Here is an 11,642-nt window from a genome sequence, read left to right as displayed (position 1 = left end):
TTTATTCCTTTATCCAAACCATATATTACAAGCTTGTTATTATACAGTTTACAATATCTGTGCCAAAGAAATAACAACTGCTGTTTTTCCAGAGGGGTGTGTATGCAGTCCACTTTTGAGGCCAGAGGGAAATCTCCGAGACAAATTAACACATGCAGGAAACTCCAGCGAAGTCTAATGGCACCTGAAAAAATAGAAAGAGGAGATCAGTTAAGATATTCTCACTGTATATATAATTTTAAAAGACTTTGTGTGTACCTGGTCAGCTTTGTTTCATATACTCATATAATCCTTATAAGGACTGCTCATGTGCTACTTTTGTCTTGCTGGGCTGGCTAAGACAACAAATCCTTAAAAGGACTAATCATGTGAAACATTAGGAAAACAAAATTTTTTGTCTTGCTGGGCAGGCAAGGACTGGTATCTAGCTCTCAAACACAAAACACAGTCTGTGTGGCAGGCAAAGACTAGTACAAACTCGGTCTTTCAAAGAAAGTCTTGCTGGTCAGGCAGAGACTGGTATCAAAATCGTTTTCAAGAGTCCTACAAGGACTAGTCATGTGCAAAATACAGGGCTTTTTGTTGGTAAATATATGTCTTGCTGGCGGGCAAAGACAATATAATAAGTTAATTCAAGGAATAGAGGAGAGAAACTACCATGTAATCCTTAAATTAACAGTTAACTCTAAGCACTAGCGCTTTCAGCCAGAGGCTTCATCAGGTGCTGTGAAAGAGGTTAACTGAAGTCTTTATTCCAAAAGATACAATATATACAAGGGAAACAAAGACTCCAGAGGAGTCACACGGTAAAGGTGACCGACTTCCGAGGTCCTTCCGGTCATGGCGGGGGGGGGGGGGGCGCCTGGGGAAGGGCTCCCACTCCTGAGTACCCTGCCTGCCTCTTGAAGCTTCCTCTCATCGGGTGAGGTGACTATGCAACATGCAAAGTAGAAGTCTCATCTCCTCTTCACAGGACATAAGAAAATAACAAAGGGGGATCCTGGCAGGAACCCTTTGGAGGGCTACTAATGGTCAGGGATGGGTGGGTTAGGTTCTCTACTTGGAGTATCCTGTCTCAACTGCCTGGATCCTGAAAGAATAACACAGTTTAAAAATCATAAAGTTTTAGTAACAGGCAGAGGGGAGGGTAATGTCGCAGGACTGTGGACTAGGTTGGGACTTACTACTTACCATCAAGAAAACTGAGAAGTTACCAGTAAGCCAGAGAAAATGTAAGGCAGGGGTAACTAAACACTAAAAAATACTTAGACCTTTTGTACAAAATTTGTAAAAAATATTAAACAGTCAAACCTTGCTTGTTTCTCAGTAACTTCGGTGTTAAAATACCATTCAAAACATACCAAAAAAGGAAGAAAAGATGTTTCCTTCATTACCATTTGTGTGTAAAAAGTAAATGGTAAATACATCGAACTAAAGTCGGTAAAAAATCGGTCAAGAGAGGGGACTGGAAAACACATATCAGAACTTAAATCCTGGTTTACTAGTCCTTAAGAGGTTTTAAGACCATAACCTCTATGATTAAAAATAAAAAACTAAAATAAAAGTCTATTGAAATCCTGTATAAGTGATTTAACTTTTCAAAGTCTACATAGGATTTCTGTTCTCTGGGTATGTATGGCCATGTTCCCCAGTTCCTTTGCTGCCTTTGCCTGGGTGAACACTCGGCTCAGCCTCCTCTCTTCTTCTCTTCTTGGTATTTTGTCTTTTTTTGTTTACATTTTTAAATTGTTTTTGTTAGGAGTATTAGAGATTAAATTGTTGTTTGATTCTTTTAAAGTCTATCTCTGTGTATCAACTGCAAGGAGACCTTTTGAAATGGGGAAAAGATTTGTTTTTCTTTTCCTTTCTCCTTTTTAATTTTTGAAGTTTTGTAATTTTTCTTTGCTCAATTATTTCTTTTCTTTTCTTTGTAGTGTGGGTTAGAATGTATTTATTCTTATATGATCTATCTATATATAGTGTAGATCTTTGGTTTATTTGTAGGAAAAAGTAAATATGCGGAGGGGTGTTGGTATTTGTTGTATCTTTTCCTTTTTGATTTTTGCTTCTTTTCCTTTTTCCAATTTCTCTTTTTCTTGTGTTATAAATGTTCAAGAGAATTGTATAAATAAATATAACATATATCTCCCATAATTATTATTTTTGTTTATATTGCCTTCTCCTTTCCTGTTTGGGTATTCTTTACTTTATGCCATTCTTTTTTTACTCTGTTTCTTTCCTTTTTCTTGTATTTACAAGTTTTCTTTTATTGTTTTTTTGTATCTTTAATATATTGGAGAGGTCTAGGGAATTCTGCTCTGACTAGGTGGTCAGCTATAGTCTTTCCTTTTCTCCAAGCTATCATAGGTGTGAAGCGTAAACTTCTTTTCCCATGGGGTTCCTTCTGCATTTTCTATACCCCACTCCCATATTTCTTTTAGAGTGTAGTTTAGGCCTCCTTCTACGGATGGGGAGTATAGCATGGGAAAATTAGGCGGTTTTGTTCTGGTCTTAGTTTTCTTTCTAAGATTGTTTCCCTGTTGGCCTCTTTTATCTTTTTAAAGCAGATCCTAGTGTTCTCTTGCAGTATCCTCTTTTGTGAAGAAACTGACCATGTCTTTTAAAGTCTTCTTCTAGTTTGTGTGGCTCACTTACTATTCTTTTAATTCTCAGTGCCTGAGAGTAATGTAAAGACCTTTTGAGGCTTGGGGGATGGCATGATTGGAAATGCAGGTTACTGGTGTGTGTTTGATGGTTTATGGTACACCGAGGTTTGCACTTTCCTTCTGCATCCAAATACACCATAGTGTCTAGGAAGGGCAACTCCTTTGCTGTATTCTACTGTGAATTCAAGTCTGGGTGTATATATTTAATCTTGGTGGTATTCCAAGAGTTCTGCCTCTGTGCCAGTAAAAATTCCAAAGATATCATCAATATATCTATAGAAAACTGCTGGCTGCTTATCTAAATTCTGTCTTCTCTTTTCTATGCTAGCATGTACAAAGATTTCAGCTATAGCCACTGAGACTGAAGCTCCAATTGCTGTCCTTTGCCTTGATTATAGAAATGGTTGTTGAACTTAGCAGTGTGCCTTGTAAGACATGATCTATTCCTTCTTTTATTAAAATATGGAGGTGGGGCTATGATATTAAAGTCTGTTCTTAGCCTTTCTTGACATATGCAAAGTTCCTTTCATAGAAATTGCCACAATCCAAGATGCTCCTCCTGTGGAATGGAGGGGTACAATGACACTATATCAAAGAGAAGATAATAGAGCTGATGGGAACCTTGGTAATGTGGCTATTTCTTTAAAAAGGCTGTGGTATCTTGCAATCTCTCTGGAAGGAGGTCCAGCAGAGGAGTGAGATACGTTGTTAGCAATCTGTCTACTGGTCTGGTAGGAGCATTACATCCACTGAGCACTGGTCTCCCTGGCCATAGGCCTGTATCTGGGTCTTTTTCTGTGGTTTTTGGTAATATATACCAGTGTGGGATTATTGGTTCATGCTCCAGTAGTGCATCTCTTTGGCCTGACAAAAAACTCCTTCTGTTTCCTCCATCTTTTCCTGAGTTATCCAAGGTATAGAAACGGTTTACTAGGATCTTGCTTTGTCTTTTTATGACTTGAAGGGCTTCATCTGGATTATTTAATGGGATGTATGTTTCTGTATCTGATAAATGTGCTTCACCATTGCTATATAGCTTTCTTTTTCAGAACCACTAAAGCCCCATCCTTGTCTCTTTTTAATGACTAGGTCTGGGTTTTGAGCTAGGTCTTAAGGGCCTCTCTTTCTGTTGCTCATGTTTGGGAGGCTGCCCTTTAAATTTTTTCTCCTATTCCATGGTTTCACAATGGATCATTGTTTCTAAACCTGGAAGTTTTTGGTAGGAATGCTCTCTCTCTGTTTCAACGGGAGTTGTTTAGGCATATTTCTCTCTTTTGTTAAGTGATTCATCATTACTTGCCTGGCAAGAGGGAATCTGCAAATCTTTTGTTTATTTGCTCTTTTAATCTATTCATAGAGCTTCCTAGGTCTCCAAAAGGGCTTTCTTTGGGGGAGGGCCAGGTACAAAAGATCTTCCCTTGCTGAGCACAGAGAGTTGGGTTCTGGTCATGGGTACTTCAGATACTATTAATTCCATCCCATCTGCCGTACCTCCTTCTTGCCACTGTCTTCCTCCTGCTGGCCCTTGGGCCCACTGGTAATTTCCTCTTTGAGGAAATCTCCATGCCTGGGAGGTGGCCTCCATGGTTGAGGGTGGCATTATCCAGTGTGGGTTCTGCCCATGGAACCTTTGTTGTGTAATTTTTGTGGTAGCGGACTTTGTTTGTATCTTTTCTTGCTCTTGTGGAGCTTCTCTCCAGTTCTGTGGGTGGTTTGGGTAGTGAGGTTGCCACTTCTCTGGTGTGAGACTGGGGTTTTCTTTGCTCTTTGGGGTAAGGGTTAGATGGGTTTTCCTCATCTTGTGGGTGGGTACCCGTGTGGGTGGGTGCTGCCTGGCAAATCTTTGCTCTTTCGTTTCTGGGCAGTTGTCCACCTGTTTGGGCCCCCTTTGTGTTCTGTTGTATTGCATTTTTGTTTTTTTCTGTTTCTGTCCGTTTTTTTGGCTGTTCTTATTTTTCCTCCTTTCCTCTCTGTTTTTCCTCTTAGCATAGCTTTCAAGACATCCATGTCTCAGGTTTTTCTTTTTCTTTGTATTTGTGGAGCCTCTTCATTCTCTATGTTTTGCTCTGTTTCTTGGTTTATCTGTCTTTGTGTTCAGTTTGTTTGTATCTTCTCTATGATCTTATCATTGAGATTGGCAATGACTTTTCCAACTGGCTATTGCTCCTACTACTTTTCCAAGAGCTTATTACAAGCTTCTTCCTTTCTATAAGTCCTGAAGGACAAGGAGGGAAGGTGGAGTTGGCAGGAATAATTCAAGGGTGCCTGGGTCCTTATGGTATTGTTCATTGGGAGGAGATCTGTGTACTGTCCTCTCCCCTTGGGGGTAGGTCAATATGATTATCTCTTTCCTCCGAGGCTTCCTTTTCTGCTTGAGGTGTCTCCTCTGTTTCATTACTAGGAGGTGGAGGTGGGAAGCATGCTTCAATGTTTTGTTCTATTACATTCTCCTGTTCAGTTTCTGTTTGGTTATGTTCTGATTCTTGTCTTGTTCTTTTTGTTCTTTCTCATTTCTTGTTCTCTATTTAACTGATCTGGTTCTGTGTTTTCATTTTCTGTTTCTTTCTGTTATCTTCCAGGGGTTCGGGTTCTTCTGGATGAGAGTTTATGCCTATGTCTCTCATGCATTTCAGAACCATGTCTCTTCTTCCTGTCATTTCCATATTTGTTCTTTCATTCATATACTGTATGAGGGGGTCCTTCTTGTAACAGATAGAATTTACTTCTGGGGGTTGTAGCTTGTCAATTTTTTTAGCGGCAAGCTTAGCTCTGGTATAAGCATCATGGCAGATTCTTCTATAGGAGTGAGGGTATTTTCTTTTCAGTCTATTTTCTCTTCTATTATTCTCCTCCTCTCTTCTTACTGTGCTTGCCCTTATTGCTTGCTGCCATTAGGCCTTGCCATCTTCTTGCTTGCTCCTTGCAAGATCAACTCTCCCATCTCAATTACCCACATGGGTGGTAGGTCCTCATCCTACTGTCTATGTTCTGCAACATCAGTTCAAATCTATCTGTGACTCCTTCAATTCACATCTGTCTAGGTATTTTACTATAGCTTGCTGTACTGTTTCCTCTTTATATAATTTTGCATATCTTTTATTTCTGTTGTTCATCTTGTGTAGATACGGGGGGGTGGTCTTGTAAATGTGGATTCATCTCTGAAAGGGTCTTCAGGAAGCCTAGCTGTACTTCTCCACCTAGTAATAGGGGTGCCAAGGGGATGCTTGGACTGCTGGCTTGTGTTTGCCCAAGCCAGCGGGTGGTTCCATCCTCCTCTCAGGGCTAAGGGTTGTTCAACAACTGTTTATTATATTTGTATTTCCTATTGCTTGTTGGAAGACAGGTCTAAGCTACTTCCCAAAGTTGAGACCATTTCATCTATAATACCTCCTCTACTGGTCCTTTAGTGTTCTTCCTTATTTTAGTGTTTGCTCGTGTCATAGGCATCTTTCTATAAATATATTTAATTTCTCAGTCTTTTAGTTTCCTTTTCTTATTTTCTGAGTAATTTAAAATTGCATATATCACCTTGTTTCTCTCTTTATTCCTTTATCCAAACCATATATTACAAGCTCTGTTTATTATACAGTTTACAATATCTGTGCCAAAGAAATAACAACTGCTGTTTTTCCAGAGGGGTGTGTATGCAGTCCACTTTTGAGGCCAGAGGGAAATCTCCGAGGACAAATTAACACACTGCAGGAAACTCCAGCAGAAGTCTAATGGCACCTGAAAAAATAGAAAGAGGAGATCAGTTAAGATATTCTCACTGTATATATAATTTTAAAAGACTTGTGTGTACCTGTCAGCTTTGTTTCATATACTTCATATAATCTTATAAGGACTGCTCATGTGCTACTTTTGTCTTGCTGGGCTGGCTAAGACAACAAATCCTTAAAAGGACTAATCATGTGAAACATAGGAAAACAAATTTTTTGTCTTGCTGGGCAGGCAAGGACTGGTATCTAGCTCTCAAACACAAACACAAGTCTTGCTGGGCAGGCAAAGACTAGTACAAACTCGGTCTTTCAAAGAAAGTCTTGCTGGTCAGGCAGAGACTGGTATCAAAATCGTTTTTCAAGAGTCCTTACAAGGACTAGTCATGTGCAAAATACAGGGCTTTTTGTTGTTGGTAAATATATGTCTTGCTGGGCGGGCAAAGACAATATAATAAGTTAATTCAAGGAATAGAGGGAGAGAAAACTACCATGTAATCCTAAAATTAACAGTTAACTCTAAGCACTAGCGCTTCAGCCAGAGGCTTCATCAGGTGCTGTGAAAGAGGTTAACTGAAGTCTTTATTCCAAAAGATACAATATATACAAGGGAACAAAGACTCAGAGGAGTCACACGGTAAAGGTGACCGACTTCCGAGTCCTCGGTCATGGCGGGGGGGGGGGGGCGCCTGGGGAGGGCTCCACTTCCTGAGTACCCTGCCGCTCCTTGAAGCTTCCTCTCATCGGTGTGAGGTGACTATGCAACATGCAAAGTAGAAGCTCATCTCCTCTTCACAGGACATAAGAAAATAACAAAGGTGGGATCCTGGCAGGAACCCTTTGGAGGGCTACTAATGGTCAGGATGGTGGGTTAGGTTCTCTACTTGGAGTATCCTGTCTCAACTGCTGGATCCTGAAAGAAAAAACACAGTTTAAAATCATAAAGTTTAAGTAAAAGGCGAAGGGAGGGTAATGTCGCAGGACGAGGACTAGGTTGGGACTACTACTTACCATCAAAGAAAACTGAGAAGTTACCAGTAGCCAGAGAAATGTAAGGCAGGGGTAACTAAACACTAAAAAATACTTAGACCTTTGTACAAATTTGTAAAAAATATTAAACAGTCAAACCTTGCTGTTTCTCAGTAACTTCGGTGTTAAAATACCATCAAAACATACCAAAAAGGAAGAAAAGATGTTCCTCATTACCATTTGTGGTAAAAGTAAATGGTAAATACATCGAACTAAAGTCGGTAAAAATCGGTCAGAGAGGGACTGGAAAACACATATCAGAACTTAAATCCTGGTTACTAGTCTTAAGATGGTTTTTAAGACCTAACCTCTAGATTTAAAAATAAAAAACTAAAAAAAAAAGTCTATGGAAATCCTGGATAAGTGATGTAACTTTTCAAAGTCTACATAGGATTTCTGTGCTCTGGGTATGGGGCCATGTTCCCAGTTCCTTTGCTGCCCTTTGCATGGGTGAACACCTCGGCTCAGCCTCTATCTTCTTCTCTTCTTGGTATTTGTCTTTTTTGTTTACATTTTAAATTGTTTTGTTAGGAGTATTAGAGAAATTGTTGTTTGATTCTTTAAAGTCTATCTCCTGTGTATCAACTGCAAGGAGACCTTTGAAATGGGGAAAGATTTGTTTTTTCTTTTTCCTTTCTCCTTTTTAATTTTTGAAGTTTTTGTCATTTTTCTTTGCTCAATTTATTTTCTTTCTTTTCTTTGTAGTGCTGGGTTAGAATGTATTTATTCTTATATGAGTATTATATATAGTGTAGATCTTTGGTCTATTTGTAGGAAAAGTAATATGCGGAGGGTGTTGGTATTTGTTGTATCTTTTCCTTTTTGATTTTGCTTCTTTTCCTTTTTTCCAATTCTCTTTTTTCTTTGTGTATAAATGTTTCAAGAGAATGTATAAATAATATAACATATATCTCCATAATTTATTATTTTTGTTTATATTGCCTTCTCCTTCCGTTTGGGTATTTCTTTACTTATGCCATTCTTTTTTTATACTCGTTTCTTCCTTTTTCTTGTATTTACAAGTTTTCTTTATTGTTATTGGTATCTTTAATATATTGGAGAGGTCTAGGGAATTCTGCTCGGACTAGGTGGTCAGCTATAGTCTTTCCTTTCTCCAAGCTATCATAGGGTGTGAAGCGTAAACTTCTTTTCCCATGGGTTCCTTCTGCATTTCTATTACCCTCCCAATTTCTTTAGAGAGTAGTTTAGGACTCCTTCTAAGGATGGGGAGTATAGCATGGAAAAATTAGGCGTTTTGTTCTGGTCTTAGTTTTCTTCTAAGATTGTTTCCTGTTGCCTCTTTAATCTTTTTAAGCAGATCCTAGTGTTCTCTTGCAGTATCCTCTTTTTGTGAAGAAACTGACCATGTCTTTTAAAGCTTCTTCTAGTTTGTGTGGCTCACTTACTATTCTTTAATTCTCAGTGCCTGAGAGTAAGGTAAAGACCTTTTGAGGCTTGGGGGATGGCATGATTGGAAATGCAGGTACTGGTGTGTTTGATGGTTTATGGTACACCGAGGTTGCACTTTCCTTCTGCATCCAAATACACCATAGTGTCTAGGAAGGGCAACTCCTTTTTGCTGTATTTACTGTGAAATTCAAGTCTGGGTGTATATTATTTAACTCTTGGTGGTATTCCAAGAGTTCTGCCTCTGTGCCAGTAAAAATTCCAAGATATCATCATATATCTATAGAAAACTGCTGGCTGCTTATCTAATTCTGTCTTCTCTTTTCTATGCTAGCATGTACAAAGATTTCAGCTATAGCCACTGAGACTGAAGCTCCAATTGCTGTTCCTTTGCCTTGATTATAGAAATGGTTGTGAATCTTAGCAGTGTGCCTTGTAAGACATGATCTATTCCTTCTTTTATTAAATATGGAGGTGGGGCTATGATATTAAAGTCTGTTCTTAGCCTTTCCTTGACATATGCAAAGTCCTTTCATAGAAATTTGCCACAATCCAAGATGCTTCCTCCTGTGGAATGGAGGGGTACAATGACAACTATATCAAAAGAGAAGATAATAGAGCCTGATGGGAACCTTGGTAATGTGGCTATTTTCTTTAAAAAGGCTGTGGTATCTTGCAATCTCTCTGGAAGGAGGTCCAGCAGAGGAGTGAGATACGTTGTTAGCAATCTGTCTACTGGTTGGTAGGAGCATTACATCACTGAGCACTGGTCTCCCTGGCCATAGGCCTGTATCTGGGTCTTTTTCTTGTGGGTTTTTGGTTATATACCAGTGTGGGATTATGGTTCATGCTCCAGTAGTGCATCTCTTTGGCCTGCCAAAAAACTCCTTCTGTTTCCCCATCTTTTCCTGAGTTATCCAAGGTATAGAAACGGTTTACTAGGATCTGCTTTGTCTTTTATGATCTGAAGGGCTTCATCTGGATTATTTAATGGGATGTAGTTTTCTGTATCTGATAAATGTGCTTCACCCATTGCTATATAGCTTCTTTTTTCAGAACCACTAAAGCCCCATCCTTGTCTGCTTTTTTAATGACTAGGTTGGGTTTTGAGCTAGGTCTTTAAGGGCCTCTCTTTCTTGTTTGCTCATGTTTGTGATGCTTGCCTTTAAGATTTTTTCTCCTACTTCCATGGTTTCACAATGGATCATTGTTTCTAAACCTGGAAGTTTTTTGGTAGGAATGCTCTCTCTCTGTTTCAACGGGAGTTGTTTAGGCATATTTCTCCTCTTTTTGTTAAGTGATTCATCATTTACTTGGCCTGGAAAGAGGGAATCTGCAAATCTTTTGTTTATTGCTCTTTTAATCTTTCATAGAGTTCCTAGGTTCCCCAAAAGGCTTTCTTTGGGGGAGGGCCAGGTACAAAAGATCTTCCCTTGCTGAGCAAGAGAGTTGGGTTTGGTCATGGGTACTTCAGTACTATTAATTCCATCCCCATCTGCCGTACCCTCCTTCTTGCCACTGCCCTTCCTCCTGCTGGCCCTTGGGCCCACTGGTAATTTCCTTTTTGGGGAAATCTTCCATGCCTGGGAGGTGGCCTCCATGGTTGAGGGGGCTTTTTCCAGTGTGGTTCTCCCCAGGGAAAACCTTGTTTTTGAAATTTTGTGGTAGCGGACTTGTTTTGTATTTCTTCTTGCTCTTGTGGAGCTTCTCCCCAGTTCTGTGGGGGTTTGGGTAGTGAGGTTGCCACCTTCTCTGGTGTGAGATTTGGGGTTTTCTTTGCTCTTTGGGGTAAGGGGTTAGATGGTTTTCCTCATTTGTGGGTGGGTACCCGTGTGGGTGGGTGCTGCCTGGCAAATCTTTGCTCTTTCTGTTTCTGGCAGTGTTCCACCTGTTTGGGCCCCTTTGTGTTCTGTTGTATTGCATTTTTGTTTTTCTGTTTCTGTCCGTTTTTTGGCTGTTTTTTTTTCCCCCTTTCCTCCCCTGTTTTCCTCTTAGCATAGCTTTCAAGAAAATCCATGTCTCAGGGGTTTTTCTTTTCTTTTGTATTTGTGGAGCCTCTTCATTTCTATGGTTTTGCTCTGTTTCTTGGTTTATCTGTTCTTTGTGTTCAGTTTTGTTTGTATCTTTCTCTATGATCTTATCATTTAGATTGGCAATGGGCCTTTCCAACTGGCCTATTGCTCCTACTACCTTTTTCCAAGAGCTTATTACAAGCTTCTTCCTTTCTATAAGTCCTGAAGGACAAGGAGGGGAAGGTGAGTTGGCAGGAATAATTCAAGGGTGCCTGGGCTCCTTATGGATTGTTCATTGGGAGGGAGATCTGTGTACTGTCCTCTCCCCCTTGGGGGAGGTCAATATGATTATCTCTTTCCTCCGAGGCTTCCTTTTTCTGCTTGAGGTGTCTCCTCGTTTCATTACTAGGAGGTGGAGGTGGGAAGCATGCTTCAATGTTTTTTTCTATTACATTCTCCTGTTCAGTTTCTGTTTGGTTATGTTCTGATTCTTTGTCTTGTTCTTTTTGTTCTTTCTCATTTTCTGTTCTCTATTTAAAGATCGGTTCTGTGTTTTCCCTTTTCTGTTTCTTTTGTTTATCTTCCAGGGGTTCGGGGTTTTCTGGATGAGAGTTTATGCCTAGTCTCTCATGCATTTCAGAACCATGTCTCTTTCTTCCCCTGTCATTTCCATATTTGTTCTTTCATTCATATACTGTATGAGGGGGGTCCTTCTTGTTACAGAAGGACCCCCATACAGTATATGGGAAAGGGAAGAAAAATATGAAATGACAGGGGAAGAAAGAGACATTTTTGGTCTGGAAAACTTGGGC

At 39.7% G+C, this 11,642-nt stretch overlaps 1 long non-coding RNA gene across 1 annotated transcript; it reads left to right on the top strand.

Moving 5' to 3' along the window:
* Positions 1-1,676: 1,676 nt before the first annotated feature.
* Positions 1,677-6,433, top strand: LOC119571779. The gene is made up of 2 exons (XR_005228645.1): positions 1,677-1,714; positions 6,301-6,433. It is a non-coding gene; the product is annotated as an uncharacterized LOC119571779 (long non-coding RNA).
* The last annotated feature ends 5,209 nt before the right edge of the window (positions 6,434-11,642 follow it).

The sequence above is a fragment of the Penaeus monodon genome, unplaced genomic scaffold (genome assembly GCF_015228065.2).
Source record: "Penaeus monodon isolate SGIC_2016 unplaced genomic scaffold, NSTDA_Pmon_1 PmonScaffold_7966, whole genome shotgun sequence".
NCBI lineage: Eukaryota > Metazoa > Arthropoda > Malacostraca > Decapoda > Penaeidae > Penaeus > Penaeus monodon.
This window is presented reverse-complemented; position numbering and strand designations above follow the sequence as displayed.